The following is a 23,275-nucleotide window of genomic DNA, read 5'->3' on the forward strand; positions in this document are numbered from 1 at the left end:
ATGTTCCTAGGCTCCATGTTGCTGGCCTACCTCCTCTGCTCCCGCAGAGTCAGCAACACCATGACCAGCTCCTCAACAGCTTGCACTTCCTGGGTAAGACGCATGGCGTCTCAACCTACCTGTCTGTTTGCTCCTACAGTTGGAGTAACATCGCATGTACCATAAATACTGTGCCAGATTAACATGAAGAAACAAAAACAAGAAGGGAAAAGAGGTTGATGTGTATAATTTGGGAATAAGGGAGGGATTTCCAAAGTCTTTGAGCAACTTTGGAGAAGGCCCTGTTGCTGATGCTCTGAAGGGTAGACCTGGGCACGGCCAGTTGGCCTGCTGAGTGAGATTGTGGGTTGGTAGGGGAGATGAAGGTAAGGGGGGGAAAGGTGGTGGGTGTTGGAGAGCCTTGTAGGTCAGTAGGAGGTGTTGATGCGGTGGGAGCCAGTGGAGTTCACCTAGGATGGGTTTGATGTGCTGCCAGATCTCAGTGTGGTCATATCATTATGTTTCTACATGTTTTCTTCCCTCTCACTTGTCATCCCTCTCTTCTCTTCCTCAGCTTCCACCGACCTGACGGAGAATGGAATTACCCTCGCTGAAGACCCAGATTCAACAGCGGTGAGACAGGACTAATCCAAATGTCCTTAATGGGGGGATGAGTGTTGCGTAACTTCTCAATTATGGATCACAATCACATTTTATTCCTTTCTTTCCCTCCCTCAGCCCTCTCTCGCCGAGTTCCACAGTGCTTTCCAGGTTGTGTTTGTCGACCCCTCTGGACACCTCAACATGTGCGCCGACATGACCAGCTGCACCTACAATCAGGTGTGTGCCCTGTGCCAAGATGGTTTCAAATTGGCTGGTTGGCAGTAACGTTTCCTCTGATTGGTACCCTATTTGGCTCTCAGGATCAGTACGAGGCGTCGCTGTCACTGCAGTTTTGGGACGGCCCCACTGTGGATGGATTCCACGCCCTACTCATGATCCCCAAGCCCATTATTAGGACCAGTGACCATGTCTTCCAGTAAGTACATTGTTCAGATACACACCCCTTCCACACACTTCTCGTTCTCTCCTCTTATGTGTCAACTTTCCAGCTGTGTGAGCTGGTGAAACTGCAGTGCTGCTGTAAGAAGCTCGACCTCCTCGGTGAACTCATGGACCACAGCGGAAACTACGTCCCCACTGTGCTCCCCTTTATCCTCTCCCTCCTGCAACGAGGACTAAGCCAAAGGGTCTGCCTCCTCACCCACTCCCTGACCCCCTGAGGTGAGCATTCTCCTGCCTGTAGGGCTGTTGACTGGAACAGGCCGATTCAGTACTTTTTTAGAGAGAACTGTTTTCTTGATAAAATTCTGAGTGGGTATTCTGGCTGACGTGTGTAACGGTGGTCGGTGGAGAGTGAAGCTCTGAAGCACAATGCCCAGCCGCCCCTGTCCTTTGGCCTGCTGCTCAACCCAGAACAGGATGCCTCTGTACTGGAGAGAGGACCCCCTCCAGCTGGCAGCTGAACGTACCTCAACTCCTAATCACTGATCTAGGATCAGATTGTGTGTTGAGGCTGTATGTTGTGGAAATACTGTTGCGCTATTCATCAACATTTCTGCATCTACACTTTTTGAATGGAAAGCCTCTTTGGTAAATGTCCACTATCTCTACCTTTTAAAAACATTTGTTTTATTAGCCGTATGTACCGGGATACACATGGTGTACACCATCCAACGACATGCTTGCTTGTAGGTTTCTTCTCAACAATGTGGACATAATAGAATACAAACATAAAAGTAAATGGTACAATATAATGGACATTTTAGCATAAGTATAATACAGGAATGCACAATTTTTACACATGTTTTGGGGAAGGGGGGTTTGAAGGGCAAGTGTATTTTAAATTGTGCAGTATTTAGCAATCATAATAAGAGTCTGGTTGCAACAGTTGTAATGTGTGTGTGTGTGTATAGGGCTGTGGCGGTCGTGACATTTTGTCAGCCAGTGATTGTCTTCCAAATAACTGATGGTCTCATGGTAGTTTATCGATTTTGTCACGATCGTCGTAAGGAGCGGACCAAAATGCAGTGTGGTATGTGTTCATGATGATTTTATAATTAAAGAAAGCACTGAATACAAAACAATAAACGAATAACGACCGTGACGCTATAATGAGAACTGTGCTGACACAAGCAACTAACACAGACAATCACCCACAAACAAACAGTGAAACCCAGGCTACCTAAGTATGATTCTCAATCAGAGACAACTAATGACACCTGCCTCTGATTGAGAACCATACTAGGCCGAAACATAGAAATCCCCAAAATCATAGAAAAACAAACAGATTGCTCACGCCCTGACCATAATAAATAATGACAAAATGAAGGAAATAAAGGTCAGAACGTGACAGATTTGAATAAACATAAATAAGTTTAGCAATTCCGGCTTCCATGCATAGCCTACAAGCCACTGATGAGGACATTTGGAACATCTACATTTTAAAAAGTCTAAAAAATCTATTTAACATAGCCTACACAATAAATCACAATAAATCCATTATTTTAGGCAGGTCTGATGAAACATTATGACATGCATCCTATTTCAGAAGAACGGAATAGCACTTTCTGAGTCGTGCATTCAGACCCAGCAGTCAGAGCCCCTTGACTGTTTGCACATTTTGTTATGTTACAGCCTTATTCTAAAATTGAATAAATCTATACACAATACCCCATAATGACAAAGCAAAAACAGATTTATAGAAATATTTGCAAAAACTGAAATGTTACATTTATATAAGTATTCAGACCCTTCACTCAGCACTTTGTTGAAGCACCTTTGGAAGCGATTACAGCCTCGAGTCTTCTTGGGTATGACGCTACAAGCTTGGCACACCTGTATTGGGAGTTTCTCATATTCTTTCCTGCAGATCCCCTCGAGCTCTGTCAGGTTGGATTGGGAGCGTCGCTGCACCGCTATTTTCAGGTCTCTCCAGAGATGTTCAAGTCCAGGCTCTGGCTGGGCCACTCAAGGACATTCAGTGTCTTGTCCCCAAGCCACTTGGGTGCCAGGTTTCCTACAGATGTGACGCTTGGCATTCAGGCCAAAAAAAGTTCAATCTTGTTTTCATCAGACCAGAGAATCTTGTGTCTCATGGTCTGAGAGTCCTTTAGGTGCCTTTTTAACAAACTCCAAGCGGGCTCTACCATAAAGGCCTGATTAGTAGAGTGTTGCAGAGATGGTTCACCTTCTGTAAGATTCTCCAATCTCCACAGAGGAACTCTGGAGCCATGTCAGCGTGACCATCGAGTTCTTGGTCACCTCCCTGACCAAGGCACTTTTCACCCAATTGCTTAGTTTGGCCCGGCGGCCACCAAGAGTCTTGGTGGTTCCAAACTTCTTCAATTTAAGAATGATGGAGGCCACTGTGTTCTTGGGGACCTTCAATGCAGCAGACATGTTTTGGTACCCTTCCCCAGATCTGTGCATCGACACAATCCTGTCTCGGAACTCTATGGACAATTCCTTCGACCTCATGGTTTGGTTCACTGTCAACTGTGGGACCTTTTTATATAGACCGGTGTGTGTCTTTCCAAATCATGTCCAATCAATTGAATTTACCACAGGTGGATTCCAATCAATTGAATTTACCACAGGTGGACTCCAATCAAGTTTAAGAAACTTCTTAGGGGGGGGAAAAACGGTTTTCGCTTTGTCATTATGGGGTATTGTGTGTAGATTAATATTAATTTCAACCATTTTAGAATAAGGCTGTAGCGTAACAATGTGGAAAAAGGGAAGGGGTCTCAATACTTTTCGAATGCACTGTGTACACTTAATTTAGCCATTTATGCAACTTTAGTTGTGATACAAAAGCCTATATATATTTATTTTTTAATACCTTCTGAGGTTGCATGATGTGACTAATGATGATTTGATAAAAGGTGCATGAAAGGCAAGCGTTCTGCTCTGTTTCTTGCGCAGGCTGCACACACTTCGTTCACAATATGACAAGCACTTGAAAATATTCTCACCCATCAGACTAGTCTAAATGTAATCTGTTTTTTACATAAACCTGCTAATACGTGTGGGATTTTTTATTTGATTTAGAATGGCGTCATGTCTGGAATAGCAAATGGAGGTTACGTGCAGTTACGTTTTTAATATGCCAGGTAGGCTACACTGCTTGCAAAACAGATTAATGTGTTTTTAATTTTGAAAGAATTGAGCAATAAATATAGCAGCACAACAAGGCTCTTGTTCTCTGTTTTCTTTTAAAAAAGGAAAAAAAATTGTCTGATCACAATTCTGTTTTCACACATGATTGTGCAATGACTGGGTTTATAAGAACACATGTTTCACTAGGCTCTGTAGGCTATGAACTATCCAACCGTGCCCCAGAGGTCTTGGACCTTTAGACTATATGTTATTTAGCCACTTTAGTTGCGGTACAAACCTTATCAAAACATTTAGGCCTATGGGCTAGGCTACATGATGCATGTGGCTATGATTTGAACAAGTCCCCCCCAAAAAATGCATGTTCTGTTTCTCGCTGGGCATCATTCACAGGTGATATTTTCACCCATCAGACTATCAATTTAGTCTTCTCTTTACATATACTGAAACAATTGTTTTGATTTACAATGGCCATTATGCACCTGTTGGAACTGGGGCAGGGTAAAAAAACAACAACAACAAAAAACATGGCATCCACATGCACTTGAATTGCGACTGGAGGACGCTTTTCCCCCGTTTCATTTTCATGCCAGTCAGGTAGGCTACTGCGATTTGGTAAAACAAAGGCAATGTGCTTAATTATTAGGACATTTGAGAAAAATTCCTTACTAATTAAAGCAAATGGCACCATTTTCTTGTTTAAAAAATGTACGGGGCACGCTCCAACACTCAAACTTGTGTTTAGTGAGGCTGCAGATCAGAGGCAGTAGGGATGACCACGTGTTCTCTTGATAAGTGTGTGAATTTGAATATTTTCCTGTCCTGCTAAGCATTCAAAATGTAACGAGTACTTTTGGGTGTCAAGGAAAATGTAGGGAGTAAAAAGTACATTATTTTCTTTAGGAATGTAGTGAAGTCAAATAGTAAAGTACAGATACCCAAGAAAATGACTTGAGTAGTACTTTTTAAAGTATTTCTACTTAAGTACTTTATTACACTGACAACAGGTGATCCTATTCCACTCAAACTCTGAATGCCAGGGCTCTCATGAAATGTTTGATTTGATTTGCATATGCATTGATGTCAGTGATTTAAAGGGACATTATAAACTGGGTGGTTCGAGCCTTGAATGCTGATTGGCTGACAGCCATGGTATATCAGACCATATACCATGGGTATGACAACATGTATTTAGACTGCTCTAATTACAGTGGTAACCCGTTTATAATAGAAATAAAGCACCTTGGGGGTTTGTGGTATATGGCCAATACACCACACCTCCTCATGCCTTATTGCTAAAATAGAGTGCTGAGTACTGGCCATTAGCAACTTGCAGCAAGTTTGGTAGGCTACTAATGACTGCATCAGAGCGCAGTTTTGCAGAAGCCCAGGTACCGTTACTCAACGGCCACATGGAATTTGACTGTGGTTATGATTTGTAACAGGCTCCTTTCTCCTCTCCTCAGCCATGCAGACATACTAGAAACCTGTGTGAGGTACGTTGGAGGGATGCTGGATGAAGTCATCAAAGTAGGACATGAGGTTGGTCAATTTTTCTGTAGTAGTGTGTCTTACCAGCAGGGGATGCTGGTGTGGTTTGATGACTCCCTTCATCCAAACCATATCTGAAACCTACAGCTGTGTGTGTGTGTGTGTGTGTGTGTGTGTTTTGTGTTCCCCAGCTGTGCAGCACAGGTGAGGAGGAGAGTCTGAAAGTGGTGCAGTCCTATGATGACCTGAGCAGGAAGCTGTGGAGGCTGGAGGGGCTGCCTCTGTCCCTCACCTCAGTGCAGGGGTCCCACGTGGCCCTCCGCTATACCCATTTAGACACACTCCAGGGTGTAGTTTCCCCTAGGTACAAATCTAGGATCACTGGATTGGTCGCCCAGTCCTAACCTTAATAGTGGGGGAAATGCAAAACTGTCCCAGGATCAACTTCAGACACAATCTACAGGCCTCATCTCCTCTTCAGCTTCATGCAGGAGATGGTCCATCATTTCAAAGTTTGTTTTGTACATTCTTCCTCCATCACACAGGTGTTCCCCTCCCCCAGTGCCCCTGAAGCAGGATTACTTGCTTTTAGACAGAGAAAAGTTGTCCCGGTTGCTGGTGCCCCAGGAGGACAAACCATGCCCTGTGTACATCGCGCCTGTCAAAGGTACCTCATCACACGGCGTGTGTGTGTGTTCTTCTGTACTATACAGACTAAACAGAAATGTGTTGTTGTGGATCCAGGGTATAATTCTGTTGTGTTTTTTATTGGGGCGTGTGTGTTCTACTATGAGCCCCTCTCTCGTTGCCTCCTGTTGTAGTGATTTGCCACATGGAGGGCAGTGGGAAGTGGCCTCATGACCGGGTGGCCGTCAGCCACATTAAAGCAGCCTTCCACATCGGCCTGGGAGAACTGCTGACCAAACACCACCGCTACACCTGCCAGCCCAGCCCCACACACCTGGACGTGTGGAAGGTAGGGGCCCTGCTTGCTGTCTGTGGGGGTGGGAGCTGGCCTCCACATTAACGCTTTTCCGGGACAAGTAAGTAGTCTGACAAGAAGAATATAGATTCAAGTTGTCGGGGAATGGACAAGTAAATCAAATATCATCACAATCTTCAACAATTACTCTGATCAGAATTGGATCAGAGAGGCCAACATTGAATATAGATTTGAATATTATTCCAATGTACATAAATAAAAAAGCCTACGTGTGAAGGTAATATCCATAGGCCTATTGGCTACAGCCTCATGTACCAACCGATGCTGACATGAGGGAGGTGCCAGAAAATGTAGCCAAACGTTAGACTATTAATTACATAAAAATCGACTAATCGGAGAGTCTTGTGACCATTTGTGCATCGCACATCACCCATCTTGAATCTGAGCGTAGGCGGTAAGCATTTTGAAACTATTCAACCATAAAACTTGTTTTAAACAACCAAGTTTACGTCATTTTATGATGCATGTTTTATAACAGTACCTTGTTTTAAAGTGGCCTAGCCAAAATACGACCATAGAAATGTTAAGATAATTATTCATATACCATTGAAACTAGTTATTTTTTTCAATGTTATTTTATTGTCCAGCAGCCAAAGGCAAAGTCCTAGTCAAATTACTAGTAACCTATGCTAGTTGATGCATCTTTAGAGCTCCCTGATTTCTTCATTTCTACAACTTTCTTCAGCGTGAAAACATCGTTCTCAAATGCGCACTGCACAAAGCGAGCGCTTTGTGCAGTGCGCATTTGAGAACGATGTTTTCACGCTAATTGTATTTTGGAACATTTGCACGTAGTTTACAGCCATGTGCACATTGCTGAACTTATACTATTAAGAGAGAGAACTTTATCAACATTTTAAGCTAAATTGTTTGATCTGCCTCATTGCTATAATTTGTGCAGCGGCCTTCCCTGGAGGGAATTATTTTTTAGACTTTTTAGCCGGTGTGTTTACGGACATATTCAATCAATCCCTATACCAGTCTGCTGTTCCCACATGCTTCAAGAGGGCCACCATTGTTCCTGTTCCCAAGAAAGCTAAGGTAACTGAGCTAAATGACTACCGCCCCGTAGCACTCACATCCGTCATCATGAAGTGCTTTGAGAGACTAGTCAAGGACCATATCACCTCCACCCTACCTGACACCCTAGACCCACTCCAATTTGCGTACCGCCCAAATAGGTCCACAGACGATGCAATCTCAACCACACTGCACACTGCCCTAACCCATCTGGACAAGAGGAATACCTATGTGAGAATGCTGTTCATCGACTACAGCTCGGCATTCAACACCATAGTACCCTCCAAGCTCGTCATCAAGCTCGAGACCCTGGGTCTCGACCCCGCCCTGTGCAACTGGGTACTGGACTTCCTGACGGGCCGCCCCCAGGTGGTGAGGGTAGGCAACAACATCTCCTCCCCGCTGATCCTCAACACTGGGGCCCCACAAGGTTGCGTTCTGAGCCCTCTCCTGTACTCCCTGTTCACCCACGACTGCGTGGCCACGCACGCCTCCAACTCAATCATCAAGTTTGCGGACGACACAACAGTGGTAGGCTTGATTACCAACAACGATGAGACGGCCTACAGGGAGGAGGTGAGGGCCCTCGGAGTGTGGTGTCAGGAAAACAACCTCACACTCAACGTCAACAAAACTAAGGAGATGATTGTGGACTTCAGGAAACAGCAGAGGGAACACCCCCCTATCCACATCGATGGAACAGTAGTGGAGAGGGTAGCAAGTTTTAAGTTCCTCGGCATACACATCACAGACAAACTGAATTGGTCCACTCACACAGACAGCATCGTGAAGAAGGCGCAGCAGCGCCTCTTCAACCTCAGGAGGCTGAAGAAATTCGGCTTGTCACCAAAAGCACTCACAAACTTCTACAGATGCACAATCGAGAGCATCCTGGCGGGCTGTATCACCGCCTGGTATGGCAACTGCACCGCCCTCAACCGTAAGGCTCTCCAGAGGGTAGTGAGGTCTGCACAACGCATCACCGGGGGCAAACTACCTGCCCTCCAGGACACCTACACCACCCGATGTCACAGGAAGGCCATAAAGATCATCAAGGACATCAACCACCCGAGCCACTGCCTGTTCACCCCGCTATCATCCAGAAGGCGAGGTCAGTACAGGTGCATCAAAGCTGGGACCGAGAGACTGAAAAACAGCTTCTATCTCAAGGCCATCAGACTGTTAAACAGCCACCACTAACACTGAGTGGCTGCTGCCAACACACTGACACTGACTCAACTCCAGCCACTTTAATAATGGGAATTGATGGGAAATGATGTAAATATATCACTAGCCACTTTAAACAATGCTACCTTATATAAATGTTACTTACCCTACATTATTCATCTCATACGCATACGTATATACTGTACTCTATATCATCGACGGTATCCTTATGTAATACATGTATCACTAGCCACTTTATACTATACTATGCCACTTTGTTTACATACTCATCTCATTTGTACATACTGTACCCGATACCATCTACTGTATCTTGCCTATGCTGCTCTGTACCATCACTCATTCATATATCCTTATGTACATATTCTTTATCCCCTTACACTGTGTACAAGACAGTAGTTTGGAATTGTTAGTTAGATTACTTGTTATTACTGCATTGTCGGAACTAGAAGCACAAGCATTTCGCTACACTCGCATTAACATCTGCTAACCATGTGTATGTGACAAATAAAATTTGATTTGATTTGATTTGATTTGACTTAAATACTGTAGTATTTGGTTGTAATTGTAATGCACAATATTTGATAGGCTTCAAAGGGTGGCCAACCATCCTCCGGGAGAGTCTCTTTTTTAAAGGGTCGTTGTTGTATTTTGAGTCATTTTTGTCTGATTCTCTACGGTAAAAAAGATTAACTTATTTTATTTCGTGAAATGATTCCTTGCATCATACAACGCCCCTTTAAAAAGACTCTCCCAGAGGATGGTTGGCCGCCCTTTGTAGCCTATAAAATATTGCAACATTAAAATTACAACCAAATACTATTTAATTCAAAAAAATATTTTCTCTCCAGGGAAGGCTGCTGCACAAATTATAGCAATGGGTGTATGGTTAGAGGTGATGTTCATTCATGACTAGTATAGGTAAAGGAAAGCATAGGCCTAATGGACAAAAATGAATGGCAACTTATTTCCATTGGGTGAACCATATACACAATCGCTTACAGCACTCAAATGGGCTGCAGATGGTGCAAAACATATTGCAAATGGGACATGGCAAATGCCGGGTGTAATAAACCAAAAATCCAAAAGGTGGCGAGCATGCTCCACCGTCTGAAAAATATATGGGAAATGGACAAAGTCACTTCTCAAGGGTGAAATGACAAACTTAAACTTTATAGAAAATGTGTTTTGGACCGATTTTATTTTTTGGGGATCCAATTATACATTTACTAAAGAACCGTATTGATATAGATTTGTCTTATTTCATGCAAGTTTGTACATTTATTTTTATTTAACTAGGCTAAGTCAGTTAAGAACAAATTCTTATTTTCAATGACAGCCTATGAACAGTGGGTTCAGGGGCAGAACGACAGCTGTCAGCTCGGGGATTTGAACTTGCAACCTTTCGGCTGCTAGTCCAACACTCTAACCACTAGGCTACCCTGCCGCCCCAAACATGGCAAATGTAAGGCCTATGTTATATCCATATCAGGCATATAATAATGCAAATGTCCACTTGTCACACATTATACTCCAAATGGGGTAAAATGTCAATTTGCCATATTTGATCATAGGAAGTCAGTTCCCAAACCCAAAAGTCAGATGGCTTGTATGATGACCAAATGATATAAACTCAGCAAAAAAAGAAATGTCCCTTTTTCAGGACCCTGAATTTCAAAGATAATTTGTAAAAATCTAAATAACTTCACGGATCTTCATTGTAAAGGGTTTAAACACTGTTTCCAATGCTTGTTCAATGACCAATAAACAATTAATGAACATGCACCTGTGAAACGGTCGTTAAGACACTAACAGCTTACAGACAGTAGGCAATTAAGGTCACAGTTATGAGATCTTAGGACACTAAAGAGGCCTTTCTACTGACTCTTAAAAACACAAAGAAAGATGCCCAGGGTCTATGTTCATCTGCGTGAACATGCCTTTGGCATGCTGCAAGGAGGCTTGAGGACTGCAGATGTGGCCAGGGAAATAAATTGCAATGTTCGTACTGTGAGACGCCTAAGACAGCGCTACAGGGAGACAGGACAGACAGCTGATCGTCCTTGCAGCGGCAGAACACATGTAACAACTAGAGGTCGACCGATTAATCGGAATGGCCAATTAATTAGGGTTAATTAGCGATTTCAAGTTTTCATAACAATCAGAAATCGGTCATTTTGTTCGCCGATATTTATTTTTTTACACATTTATTTAATCTTTATTTAACTAGGCAAGTCAGTTAAGAACACATTCTTATTTTCAATGACTGCCTTGTTCAGGGGCAGAACGACAGATTTTTACCTTGTCAGCTCATTGATTCAATCTTGCAACCTTACGGTTAACTAGTCCAACGCTCTAACCACCTGCCTCACGAGGAGCACTCCTGTTACGCGAATGCAGTAAGAAGCCAAGGTAATTTGCTAGCTAGCATTAAACTTAATCAATCATAATCACTACTTATGGTTGACAACTACACATGGTTGATGATATTACTAGTTTATCTAGCGGGTCCTGCGTTGCATATAATCGATGCAGTGTGCATTTGCGAAAAAGGACTGTCGTTGCTCCAACGTGTACCTAACCATAAACACCAATGCCTTTCTTAAAATCAATACACAGAAGTATATATTTTTAAACCTGCATATACAGTGCCTTGCGAAAGTATTCGGCCCCCTTGAACTTTGCGACCTTTTGCCACATTTCAGGCTTCAAACATAAAGATATAAAACTGTATTTTTTTGTGAAGAATCAACAACAAGTGGGACACAATCATGAAGTGGAACGACATTTATTGGATATTTCAAACTTTTTTAACAAATCAAAAACTGAAAAATTGGGCGTGCAAAATTATTCAGCCCCCTTAAGTTAATACTTTGTAGCGCCACCTTTTGCTGCGATTACAGCCGCTTGGGGTATTACAGTCGCTTGGGGTATGTCTCTATCAGTTTTGCACATCGAGAGACTGACATTTTTTCCCATTCCTCCTTGCAAAACAGCTCGAGCTCAGTGAGGTTGGATGGAGAGCATTTGTGAACAGCAGTTTTCAGTTCTTTCCACAGATTCTCGATTGGATTCAGGTCTGGACTTTGACTTGGCCATTCTAACACCTGGATATGTTTATTTTTGAACCATTCCATTGTAGATTTTGCTTTATGTTTTGGATCATTGTCTTGTTGGAAGACAAATCTCCGTCCCAGTCTCAGGTCTTTTGCAGACTCCATCAGGTTTTCTTCCAGAATGGTCCTGTATTTGGCTCCATCCATCTTCCCATCAATTTTAACCATCTTCCCTGTCCCTGCTGAAGAAAAGCAGGCCCAAACCATGATGCTGCCACCACCATGTTTGAAAGTGGGGATGGTGTGTTCAGATGTGTTGCTTTTACGCCAAACATAACGTTTTGCATTGTTGCAAAAAGTTAAATTTTGGTTTCATCTGACCAGAGCACCTTCTTCCACATGTTTGGTGTGTCTCCCAGGTGGCTTGTGGCAAACTTTAAACGACACTTTTTATGGATATCTTTAAGAAATGGCTTTCTTCTTGCCACTCTTCCATAAAGGCCAGATTTGTGCAATATACGACTGATTGTTGTCCTATGGACAGAGTCTCCCACCTCAGCTGTAGATCTCTGCAGTTCATCCAGAGTGATCATGGGCCTCTTGGCTGCATCTCTGATCAGTCTTCTCCTTGTATGAGCTGAAAGTTTAGAGGGACGGCCAGGTCTTGGTAGATTTGCAGTGGTCTGATACTCCTTCCATTTCAATATTATTGCTTGCACAGTGCTCTTTGGGATGTTTAAAGCTTGGGAAATCTTTTTGTATCCAAATCCGGCTTTAAACTTCTTCACAACAGTATCTCGGACCTGCCTGGTGTGTTCCTTGTTCTTCATGATGCTCTCTGCGCTTTTAACGGACCTCTGAGACTATCACAGTGCAGGTGCATTTATACGGAGACTTGATTACACACAGGTGGATTGTATTTATCATCATTAGTCATTTAGGTCAACATTGGATCATTCAGAGATCCTCACTGAACTTCTGGAGAGAGTTTGCTGCACTGAAAGTAAAGGGGCTGAATAATTTTGCACGCCCAATTTTTCAGTTTTTGATTTGTTAAAAAAGTTTGAAATATCCAATAAATGTCGTTCCACTTCATGATTGTGTCCCACTTGTTGTTGATTCTTCACAAAAAAATACAGTTTTATATCTTTATGTTTGAAGCCTGAAATGTGGCAAAAGGTCGCAAAGTTCAAGGGGGCCGAATACTTTCGCAAGGCACTGTAGCTAAAAGAAATCCAGGTTAGAAGGCAATATTAACCAGGTGAAATTGTGTCACTTCTCTTGCGTTCATTGCACGCAGAGTCAGGGTATATGCAACATTTAGGGCAGCCTGGCTCATTGCGAACTAATTTGCCAGAATTTTATGTAATTATGACATAACATTGAAGGTTGTGCAATGTAACAGGAATATTTAGACTGATGGATACTTTCCGTTAGATGAAATACGGAACGGTTCCGTATTTCACTGAAAGAATAAACGTCTTGTTTTCGAGATGATAGTTTCTGGATTCGACCATATTAATACCTAAGGCTCGTATTTCTGTGTGATATTATGTTATAATTAAGTCTATGATTTGATAGAGCAGTCTGACTGAGCGATGGTAGGCACCAGCAGGCTCATAAGCATTCATTCAAACAGCATTTTCGTGCGTTTTGCCAGCAGCTCTGCTGTTTATGATTTCAAGCCTATCAACTCCTGAGATGAGGCTGGTGTAACGATATGATGTGAAATGGCTAGCTAGTTAGCGGGGTGCTCGCTAATAGCGTTTCAAACGTCACTCGCTCTGAGACTTGGAGTAGTTATTCCCCTTGCTCTGCATGGGTAACGCTGCTTCGAGTGTGGCTGTTGTCGTTGTGTTCCTGGTTCGAGCCCAGGTAGGAGCGAGGAGAGGTACGGAAGCTATACTGTTACACTGGCAATACTGAAGTGCCTGTAAGAACATCTAATAGTCAAAGGCATATGAAATACAAATGGTATACAGAAAAATAGTCCTATAATTTCTATAATAACTACAACCTAAAACTTCTTACCTGGGAATATTGAAGACTCATGGTAAAAGGAACCACCAGCTTTCATATGTTCTCATGTTCTGAGCAAGGAACTGAAACGTTAGCTTTCTTACATGGCAGATATTGCACTTTTATTTTCTTCTCCAACACTTTGTTTTTGCATTATTTAAACCAAATTGAACATGTTTCATTATTTATTTGAGGCTAAATACATTTTTATTGAAGTATTATATTAAGTTAAAATAAGTGTTCATTCAGTATTGTTGTAATTGTCATTATTACAAATACATTTCAATAATCGGCCGATTAATCGGTAGCGACCTTTTTTTGTCCTCCAATAATCGGTATCGGCGTTGAAAAATCATAATCGGTCGACCTCTAGTAACAACACCTGCACCGGATCGGTGCATCCGACCATCACACCTGCGGGACAGGTACAGGATGGCAACAACAACTGCCTGAGTTACACCAGGAACGCACAGTCCCTCCATCAGTGCTCAGACTGTACACAGTAGGCTGAGAGAGGCTGGACTGAGGGCTTGTAGGCCTGTTGTAAGGCAGTTCCTCACCAGACATCATCGGCAACAACGTCGCCTGTGGGCACAAACCCACCGTCGCTGGACCAGACAGGACTGGCAAAAAGTGCTTTCACTGACTAGTGGCGGTTTTGTCTCACCAGGGGTGATGGTCAGATTTGCGTTTATCGTTTAAAGAATGTGCGTTACACAGAGGCTTGTACTCTGGAGCAGGATCGATTTGGAGGTGGAGGGTCCGTTATGGTCTGGGGCGGTGTGTCACAGCATCATCGGACAAGGCTTGTTGTCATTGCAGGGAAGACATTCTCCTCCCTCGTGTTACCCTTCCTGCAGGCTCATCCTGACATGACCCTCCAGCATGACAATGTCACCAGTCATATTGCTCATTCTCTGCGTGATTTCCTGCAAGACAGGAATGTCAGTGTTCTGCCATGGCCAGCGACGAGCCCGGAACTCAATCCCATTGAACACGTCTGGGACCTGTTGGATCGGAGGGTGAGGACTAGGGCCATTGCCCCCAGAAATGTCTGGGAACTTGCAGGTGCCTTGGTGGAAGAGTGGGGCAACATCTCACAGCAAGAACTTGCAAATCTGGTGCAGTCCATGAGGAGGAGATGCACTGCAGTACTTAATGCAGCTGGTGGCCATACCAGATACCGACTGTTACTTTTGATTTTGACAGTTCTTTTTTTGTTGAGTTTATATCACTGTGTTAAGCCCTGAATCGACCTAGAAGGTCTATTTGTCATGTTTGATTATAGGAAGTCAGAATTTCTTGTTGGGGTTGATTCTGCACGTCCATTTCATAATGGGAGGTCCTTATTGATATGCAGTTGAAGTAGAAAGTTTACATACACCTTAGCCAAATACATTTAAACTCAGTTTTTCACAATTCCTGACATTTAATCCTAGTACAAATTCCCTGTCCTAGGTCATTTAGGATCACCACTTTATTGTTAGAATGTGAAATGTCAGAATAATAGTAGAGAGGGATTTATTTCAGCTTTTATTTCTTTCATCACATTCCCAGTGGGTCAGACGTTTCGGCTCGATAGGTAATTCAGAGCCTGATCAGTGCAGAAAATTCACTTTTTTCTGGGGACCCTAAATGAGCTATTGGCCAGAAATGTGTTGGGTCCGTTTCTATGGGCCGAGGCAGTTTCAATGCACCTAGTCTTGTAATTCTCGGTCTTTTCTAAATGTTGTCATATTCTTGATGTTTTAAAATGAAATGAATATATTGCAAAGGGACAAGGCTGTTTCTCGTCCTGAGAACCTCCTAGAGCGACATAACTCACGGTGCACTACCGCTCTAGAACAGGTTTATAAAGTTTCAGAGCTCTAGGTCTGACGGTTCTTTGATGGTTTTTACGCCGGTAACATCTTAGCTTTGTGTGTGAGTTTTTCTTTGAGGTCTGATGGGCAGTGTGAACACTTGTGACACTAGAACATGTCTCTATGGGTGCTGTCTCTGTGTCCTGGGTTTATGGGGTGTTTTTTTGGGGGGGGGGTCTCAAAATAATATTTGAAGTACATGGGGCTGTGTGAGTCTGTCCATTTGTAATATGAAATATTTTCATTGGCAATATATCATATGGCAAATGGACACTGCCCATATGCAATATGAAAATGCACCTAACTTATTGCAGATGGACACGCTTCATACAGAAAATCGCAGAAATCATGTAGAGCTCCGAAACCTGCCTTAATGGATTCGCCTTAACACGCCTCAACTGGATCTATAATGTTTTTCTAATCCCAGAAAATGTGCATTAACTCAGAGCGTTGTGGCCTCGACTCCATCTTGTTTCTGGGCTAAAAGTACATTTGGCTGACTCTCTGCTCATGAGTTTCGTCTTTGAAGTCTGTTCCGTCTTTGAAGTCTGTTCCGTTTATGAGAAACAGCCATGTCCATTTTGGTGATGAAATTTGCCATGTAGTCAGTGGTGGTGTAATTCTCCGGTACAGCATAAAAAAAGTAAAATTCATTTTTTTTATATCTTTGAAACTGAGTGTCCTGGAAACTTGTTTTTTTTTTCTTCCTGGAAGACCAGGCCTTGGGGGGCAACCTGAGGCCGTCGCCTATTTGTTTTGTGCACCCGTGGACGTCTCATAAGGGGCTGTCCATTTGCCATGTGAAATTTCTCAACCATATGGCAATGTTAATTCATGACTAGTATAGGGAAGCACTCTTATCAGGCACCTTGACTAACTGTGGTGTGTGTGTGTGTGTGTGTGTGTGTGTGTGTGTGTCAAGGATGGCTTGGCGTTCAGGATACAGGTAGCTTACCACCGGGAGCCACGTCCTGAGGGAGAGTGTGTCCAGAAGGACTCCTTATCATCAGGGACAACAAGGAGGTTCAAGCCCTGGAGATGGCAACCATACACCGGCCCCTACTCACCTGCATGGGTCAGGCACTACCTTTACACTGGAGCGCTCCTTCTATCAGCTAACATTAGCTCTACATATTCTCTCTCCACATCACTCCCTTTCAGCTAACACTTTAGCTTTACACATTTTTACTCTGTCTCGCACTCAAACGAACACACGCATCTTAATGTTTGTGGTTGTGTGTTCTAGGCTCTAGCAACTCCACCCATACTTTGGGGCGGTGTGTCGCCTGCTCAAGCGCTGGCTGGGACCTCTTCAGCGATGACATAAGAGGACACTGCTGACCTGCTGGTGGCGTCCCTCTTCCTGCAGCCGTCCGCCTTCACTCCTCCAGGGTAACTAGCTACCTGCATATCAGTCTATCGCTGACCCTTTCCCTCTCTCTCTCTCTCTCTCTCCCTCGTCACCCTCATGTACCACATGACTGATACAACCCCTCTCTCTCCCTCTTTTCTCTTTGTTCATCTACCCCTTCTTTCTCTCGTTCTTGCTGTCTCTTGCTCACTCTTGTCTCACTCGTTCTCTTGCTTTCTTTCTCTTGTTCTCCATGTCTCTTTCTCTTCCGGTCTCTTTCTCTCAGGTCTCCTCCTTGGCTTCCTCCACCTGCTCTCCTCCCTTCGACTGGAGAAACAACCCCCGGTGGTCAACCTCAACAACCAGCTCACCGGTGAGCGCACACACACACAATGTGGATGTATATTGTATCTTATTAACATATACAGTGGGGAGAACAAGTATTTGATACACTGCTGATTTTGCAGGTTTTCCTACTTACAAAGCATGTAGAGGTCTGTCATGTTTAATCATAGATACACTTCAACTGTGAGACGGAATCTGAAACAAAAATCCAGAAAATCACATTGTATGATTTTTAAGTAATTAATTTGCGTTTTATTGCATGACATACAGTGCCTTGTGAAAGTATTCGGCCCCCTTGAACTTTGCGACCTTTTGCCACATTTCAGGCTTCAAACATAAAGATATAAAACTGTATTTTTTTGTGAAGAATCAACAACAAGTGGGACACAATCTTCTTCACAACAGTATCTCGGACCTGCCTGGTGTGTTCCTTGTTCTTCATGATGCTCTCTGCGCTTTTAACGGACCTCTGAGACTATCACAGTGCAGGTGCATTTATACGGAGACTTGATTACACACAGGTGGATTGTATTTATCATCATTAGTCATTTAGGTCAACATTGGATCATTCAGAGATCCTCACTGAACTTCTGGAGAGAGTTTGCTGCACTGAAAGTAAAGGGGCTGAATAATTTTGCACGCCCAATTTTTCAGTTTTTGATTTGTTAAAAAAGTTTGAAATATCCAATAAATGTCGTTCCACTTCATGATTGTGTCCCACTTGTTGTTGATTCTTCACAAAAAAATACAGTTTTATATCTTTATGTTTGAAGCCTGAAATGTGGCAAAAGGTCGCAAAGTTCAAGGGGGCGGAATACTTTCGCAAGGCACTGTAAGTATTTGATACATCAGAAAAGCAGAACTTAATATTTGGTACAGAAACCTTTGTTTGCAATTACAGAGATAATTTGTTTCCTGTAGTTCTTGACCAGGTTTGCACACACTGCAGCAGGGATTTTGTCCCACTCCTCCATACAGATATTCTCCAGATCCTTCAGGTTTTGGGGCTGTCGCTGGGCAATACGGACTTTCAGCTCCCTCCGAAGATTTTCTATTGGGTTCAGGTCTGGAGACTGGCTAAGCCACTCCAGGACCTTGAGATGCTTCTTACGGAGCCACTCCTTAGTTGCCCTGGCTGTGTGTTTCGGGTCATTGTCATGCTGGAAGACCCAGCCACGACCCATCTTCAATGCTCTTACTGAGGGAAGGAGGTTGTTGGCCAAGATCTCGCCATACATGGCCCCATCCATCCTCCCCTCAATACGATGCAGTCGTCCTGTCCCCTTTGCAGAAAATAATCCCCAAAGAATGATGTTTCCACCTCCATGCTTCACAGTTGGGATGGTTCTTGGGGTTGTACTCATCCTTCTTCCTCCAAACACGGCGAGTGGAGTTTAGACCAAAAAGCTCTATGTTTGTCTCATCAGACCACATGACCTTCTCCCATTCCTCCTCTGGATCCAGATGGTCATTGGCAAACTTCAGACGCGCCTGGACATGCGCTGGCTTGAGCAGGGGGACCTTGCGTGTGCTGCAGGATTTTAATCCATGACGACGTAGTGTGTTACTAATGGTTTTCTTTGAGACTGTGGTCCCTTTCTTCAGGTCATTGACCAGGTCCTGCCGTGTAGTTCTGGGCTGATCCCTCACCTTCCTCATGATCATTGATGCCCCACGATGTGTGGAGAGGTTGTAGTCTGTTCGATTGAGTGTGTGGTGAGGTGTCTTTTATACAGGTAACGAGTTCAAACAGGTGCAGTTAATACAGGTAATGAGTGGAGAACAGGAGGCTCTCCTCATCCCACACTCTCTCTCCTCATCCCACACTCTGTCCTGTCCTCATCTGTAGCGGCTGACGACACTGAGATCAAGAATGACTTCATCGTCTCCAGAGTTTCTGCCTGTCATGTTTGTTGCCACGCCCAAAGACGAGACGCTGTCAATCTGGACCAAACAGGCTCCATCTGGACAGGTTAGAACACGGACACACATCCAGTATAGTCACTAGTACAGTCATCCAATAGCATTGTACACAACAGCCCATTGTACACATAGTAACAGACTCAGACTTGAAAGAGAAGAAATAGAATACAAACTTGTTTCAAATGATTGAACTGTGGTGTACTAACTCTCACACTGTCAAAGGCCGGTAAAAAAAAAAAAAAATCCTGTCTGTGTATTGAGTAGTTTCGTCAAGGCTCTAAAGTGCGACCATTTTGGTCGCATATGCATCTAAATATTTTGCTGTGCTACCTACAATTGCAATTTTGGAGCACCAGTGCACCTACAAGAGAAATTACTCAGATAAGATTTTTTTCTAATGATTATACTTCACTCTACTGTTGTTTTCCGAGTGCCCTAGAGAAACGATTGAGTGAATATTCGTTAGCATCATGGTTGTACCATTTTTACAATAGCATTTTTTTGTATTGTTTCTAGCCCTAGCAGTCCAGAAGATATGACCCAAATTACCCGCACAACATTTTTTTCCTTCCTATCTGCGTTTTTACTTTCATAAACCATGTCTCGGGCCATTCTTAAGCTACTCGTGGGCCATTAATTTACGCCTTGTTCAGTCATGTTACCTCATTAGCTATCTAGCTAACAACCTGATAACTTTACCAGTATATTCAAACATTTGGAGGCACAGAAAGAAAGGAAAAGGTCTATATCTTTTTCAGGAGATCAATGATCATAGTAATGAATGACGGATCTCTTGCATGTCATCACACACAATGTTCTTAAAGGGATAGTTCACCCAAATTGCAAAATGAATCATTGGTTTCCTTATCCTAACGTTTTAGCATTTGTGGCACAAATCCCATTTAAGTCATGGGACCGATATGACATTTTTTCGCGCGTTATGTCCAAATCATCCGAAAGTCTCTGAAATCGAATGTGAAGCTCAACAAAGTAACTAGTAGATGATTTGAATTTGAAACATGCTAGCATCATTCCTCTGACTTTAATGGGATTTGTGCCACAAATGCTAAACCGTTAGCATGTGGAAACAGTGCCAGGGGAAACTGGATGCTGTCATACCTTGTCCACAGATCGCTTACAGGGTAAGGAAACCAATGTAATTTGGGTGAACTACAATTGTCCATGTAATGCATCTGTCACACCCTGACCTTAGTATTCTTTGTTTTCCTTGTTATTTTGGTTAGGTTATGACATGGGTGATGTATGTGTTTTGGCTTGTCTAGGGGTTTTGTATGTTTATGGGGCTGTTTCCTTTCTAGGTAAATTGTATGTCTATGGTTGCCTAGATTGGTTCTCAATTAGAGGCAGCTGTCTATCGTTGTCTCTGATTGGGAACCATATTTAGTTAGCCATAGTCTGTGGGTACTTTGTGGGTGATTGTCTATGTTAGTTGCTTGTGTCAGCACAGTTCTTATTATAGCTTCGCGGTCGTTATTTGTTTATTGTTTTTGTATTCAGTGTTCAGTGCTTTCTTTAATTAAAACATCATCATGAACACATACCACACTGCATTTTGATCCGCTTCTTACGACGATCGTGACAGCATCTCAACAAGAAAATTGTGCTTTTATACAATGTTGAAACCTAATATTCTACAAATGCCATTTTAGCTTTTTATAATTAATAAATATATTTACAGGGTTACATATGAGTTTCTAGGGCACAACATGTGCTTCAGAAGTAGCTAGAATACATGTAGGCCAAATACAGGCTATAGCAACCGTTACATTTTTAATTTTTTACAAATATTTCCGGTGCTCCTAACTTTTAGAAGTTGGGAGCACCAGTTTTACCAATGATTTTTTTTATTTATTTAGAGCTGTAACTATAGTAAATCTAAAAGTAGAGGTGCCATCATAAACAGCGGAGTAGAAATGAATTACATGGTCTTGTTAGTCGACAGTCAGTTTCCCTATCCTTGGACCCTTCCTCAAGGCACACTGCTCTCCTGCGTCACACTTTGAGGGTCCACACATATCGTTATCACTATTACTACTTAGTAAAAATGGTAAAGGTAGAAAGGATGTATCTCACTCACCATAGGCAACTGGCTGTTTCTTTTCATGATACGGACCCCTATTGCTTTTTAACTTTTCAAGCATCTCTTATAAATCACTCATCTGTAATGCCATGCACATTCCGTTTGTGACGTTATATCACCAATACAATATTACATTCATTCAAAATGGCATTAAGAATATTTTTTTCTCAATTTCTGCTGTTATAGACATACAATGGATATGGCTTATATGACAATAAAAAGTTAATTTAATGCTCAACAATTTGCTTTTTGTCCCTGTCCACTTCCGGAAGGAAATCAGTTGAAGATATTTTTTTCATGTCTGCTGTTTGATAGAGTAGGTTGAGAAATACGGCAGCACACCGCAACATGGGGTGATAAAGCTGGCAGCTTCCCATCTCTCTCATTTAGCTTCCCAGCTCCACCTCAACCACTTGATTACAATGCTCAAACTAGCTGTTCTCCAGACCTGGCATCTTTTTATGTGTTTCTGTTGAAGAGCTTCGAATTCAATAGTCCTACCTCGTGACGTGCAGAAGAAGCATCATAAACGAACATGTTCATGTGCCTGAGGAAGAACTTGTGCGTTTGCGCCATCTGCCACTTTCACATTGATGGCAAATGTGCACTTTAATTTTGGAGCACTGCAGTGCACCCACAGTGAATGAGACCGAAACATAGATTGAAATGCACCAAGGCTGCACGGTAGCACTTGCCTAATCAACTTATTAATTGAGAGGCAGATTGAGCCGAAGCACACAGGCACACGTATCAATGTAACAGCAATTAATTGTTCCATTGAAGCCCAAAGCCTTCAGCCCACTGCCTTCCAAGATAAAGACAGAAGAATCTCAATTTCTGCTTATACATTTCTGTGTGTACCCCCCCGGTCATTTGTCTCGCCCTCTTCCAGACCTCACAGATGGTGGCTCATCGTGTTGAGGTGAGTGGGGAGGCTCCTCACACTGTCCCCAACGTGGAGGCCATCAGGATCATGGGCCAGGGTCTGGTCAAGTCAGTGGAGGCAAGGACCGGTGAATGGGTGGTGTGGACTGAGCACGTGCGCAAACACACACACACACCCTCGCACACAGAAACACGTACGGTAATTGTATTTGAACTTAAACAATCACATTTTGAAATGGATTACCCCGTAGCCAGCAAAAAGTGTCCACTCGTTGACACTTTGATTGTCAAAATGAAATCAACATGTTGTAACACAGTTAGACATTGTATATCTAATTGTGTGCTAAACGCAAGCCATGCACATTTACTGGATAAAATAAACGTTGTAAGAAGCTAACCATGTGATGTCTTTTGTTTTCGCTGGTGCTTTAACCACGTCTGTGTTACTGTTTTGTGCGCACAGTGTGCTCCGTATGTATTGGGACAGTGACACATGTTTTGTCTCAACTCCAGCACTTTGGATTTGAAAGGATACAATGATTATGACATTAAAGTGCAGACTGTCAGCTTTAATTTGAGGTTTTTTTTCATCCACATTGGGTGAATCGTTTAGAATCTACACCACTTTTTACACATCACTCCCCTCATTTTAGGGATCAAAAGTATTGGGACATTCACTTGTGTATTAAAGTAGTCAAAAGTTTTAGTTTTTGCTCATATATTCCTAGCACACAATGATTTATATTAAGTCAATTCAACGGCTCAGACACAAGAGGCATGTGGCAGGGTCTACAGTCAATCACGGACTACAGGAAGAAACCCAGCCCAGTCACGGACCAGGATGTCTTGCTCCCAGGCAGACTAAATAACTTTTTT

At 42.9% G+C, this 23,275-nt stretch overlaps 1 pseudogene; it reads left to right on the forward strand.

The window, feature by feature from the left end:
* Nucleotides 1-22,889, forward strand: LOC139390196 (nucleolar protein 6-like; annotated as a pseudogene).
* The last annotated feature ends 386 nt before the right edge of the window (nucleotides 22,890-23,275 follow it).

This window comes from Oncorhynchus clarkii, chromosome 30, assembly GCF_045791955.1.
Source record: "Oncorhynchus clarkii lewisi isolate Uvic-CL-2024 chromosome 30, UVic_Ocla_1.0, whole genome shotgun sequence".
In the NCBI taxonomy this organism is placed as follows: Eukaryota; Metazoa; Chordata; class Actinopteri; order Salmoniformes; family Salmonidae; genus Oncorhynchus; species Oncorhynchus clarkii.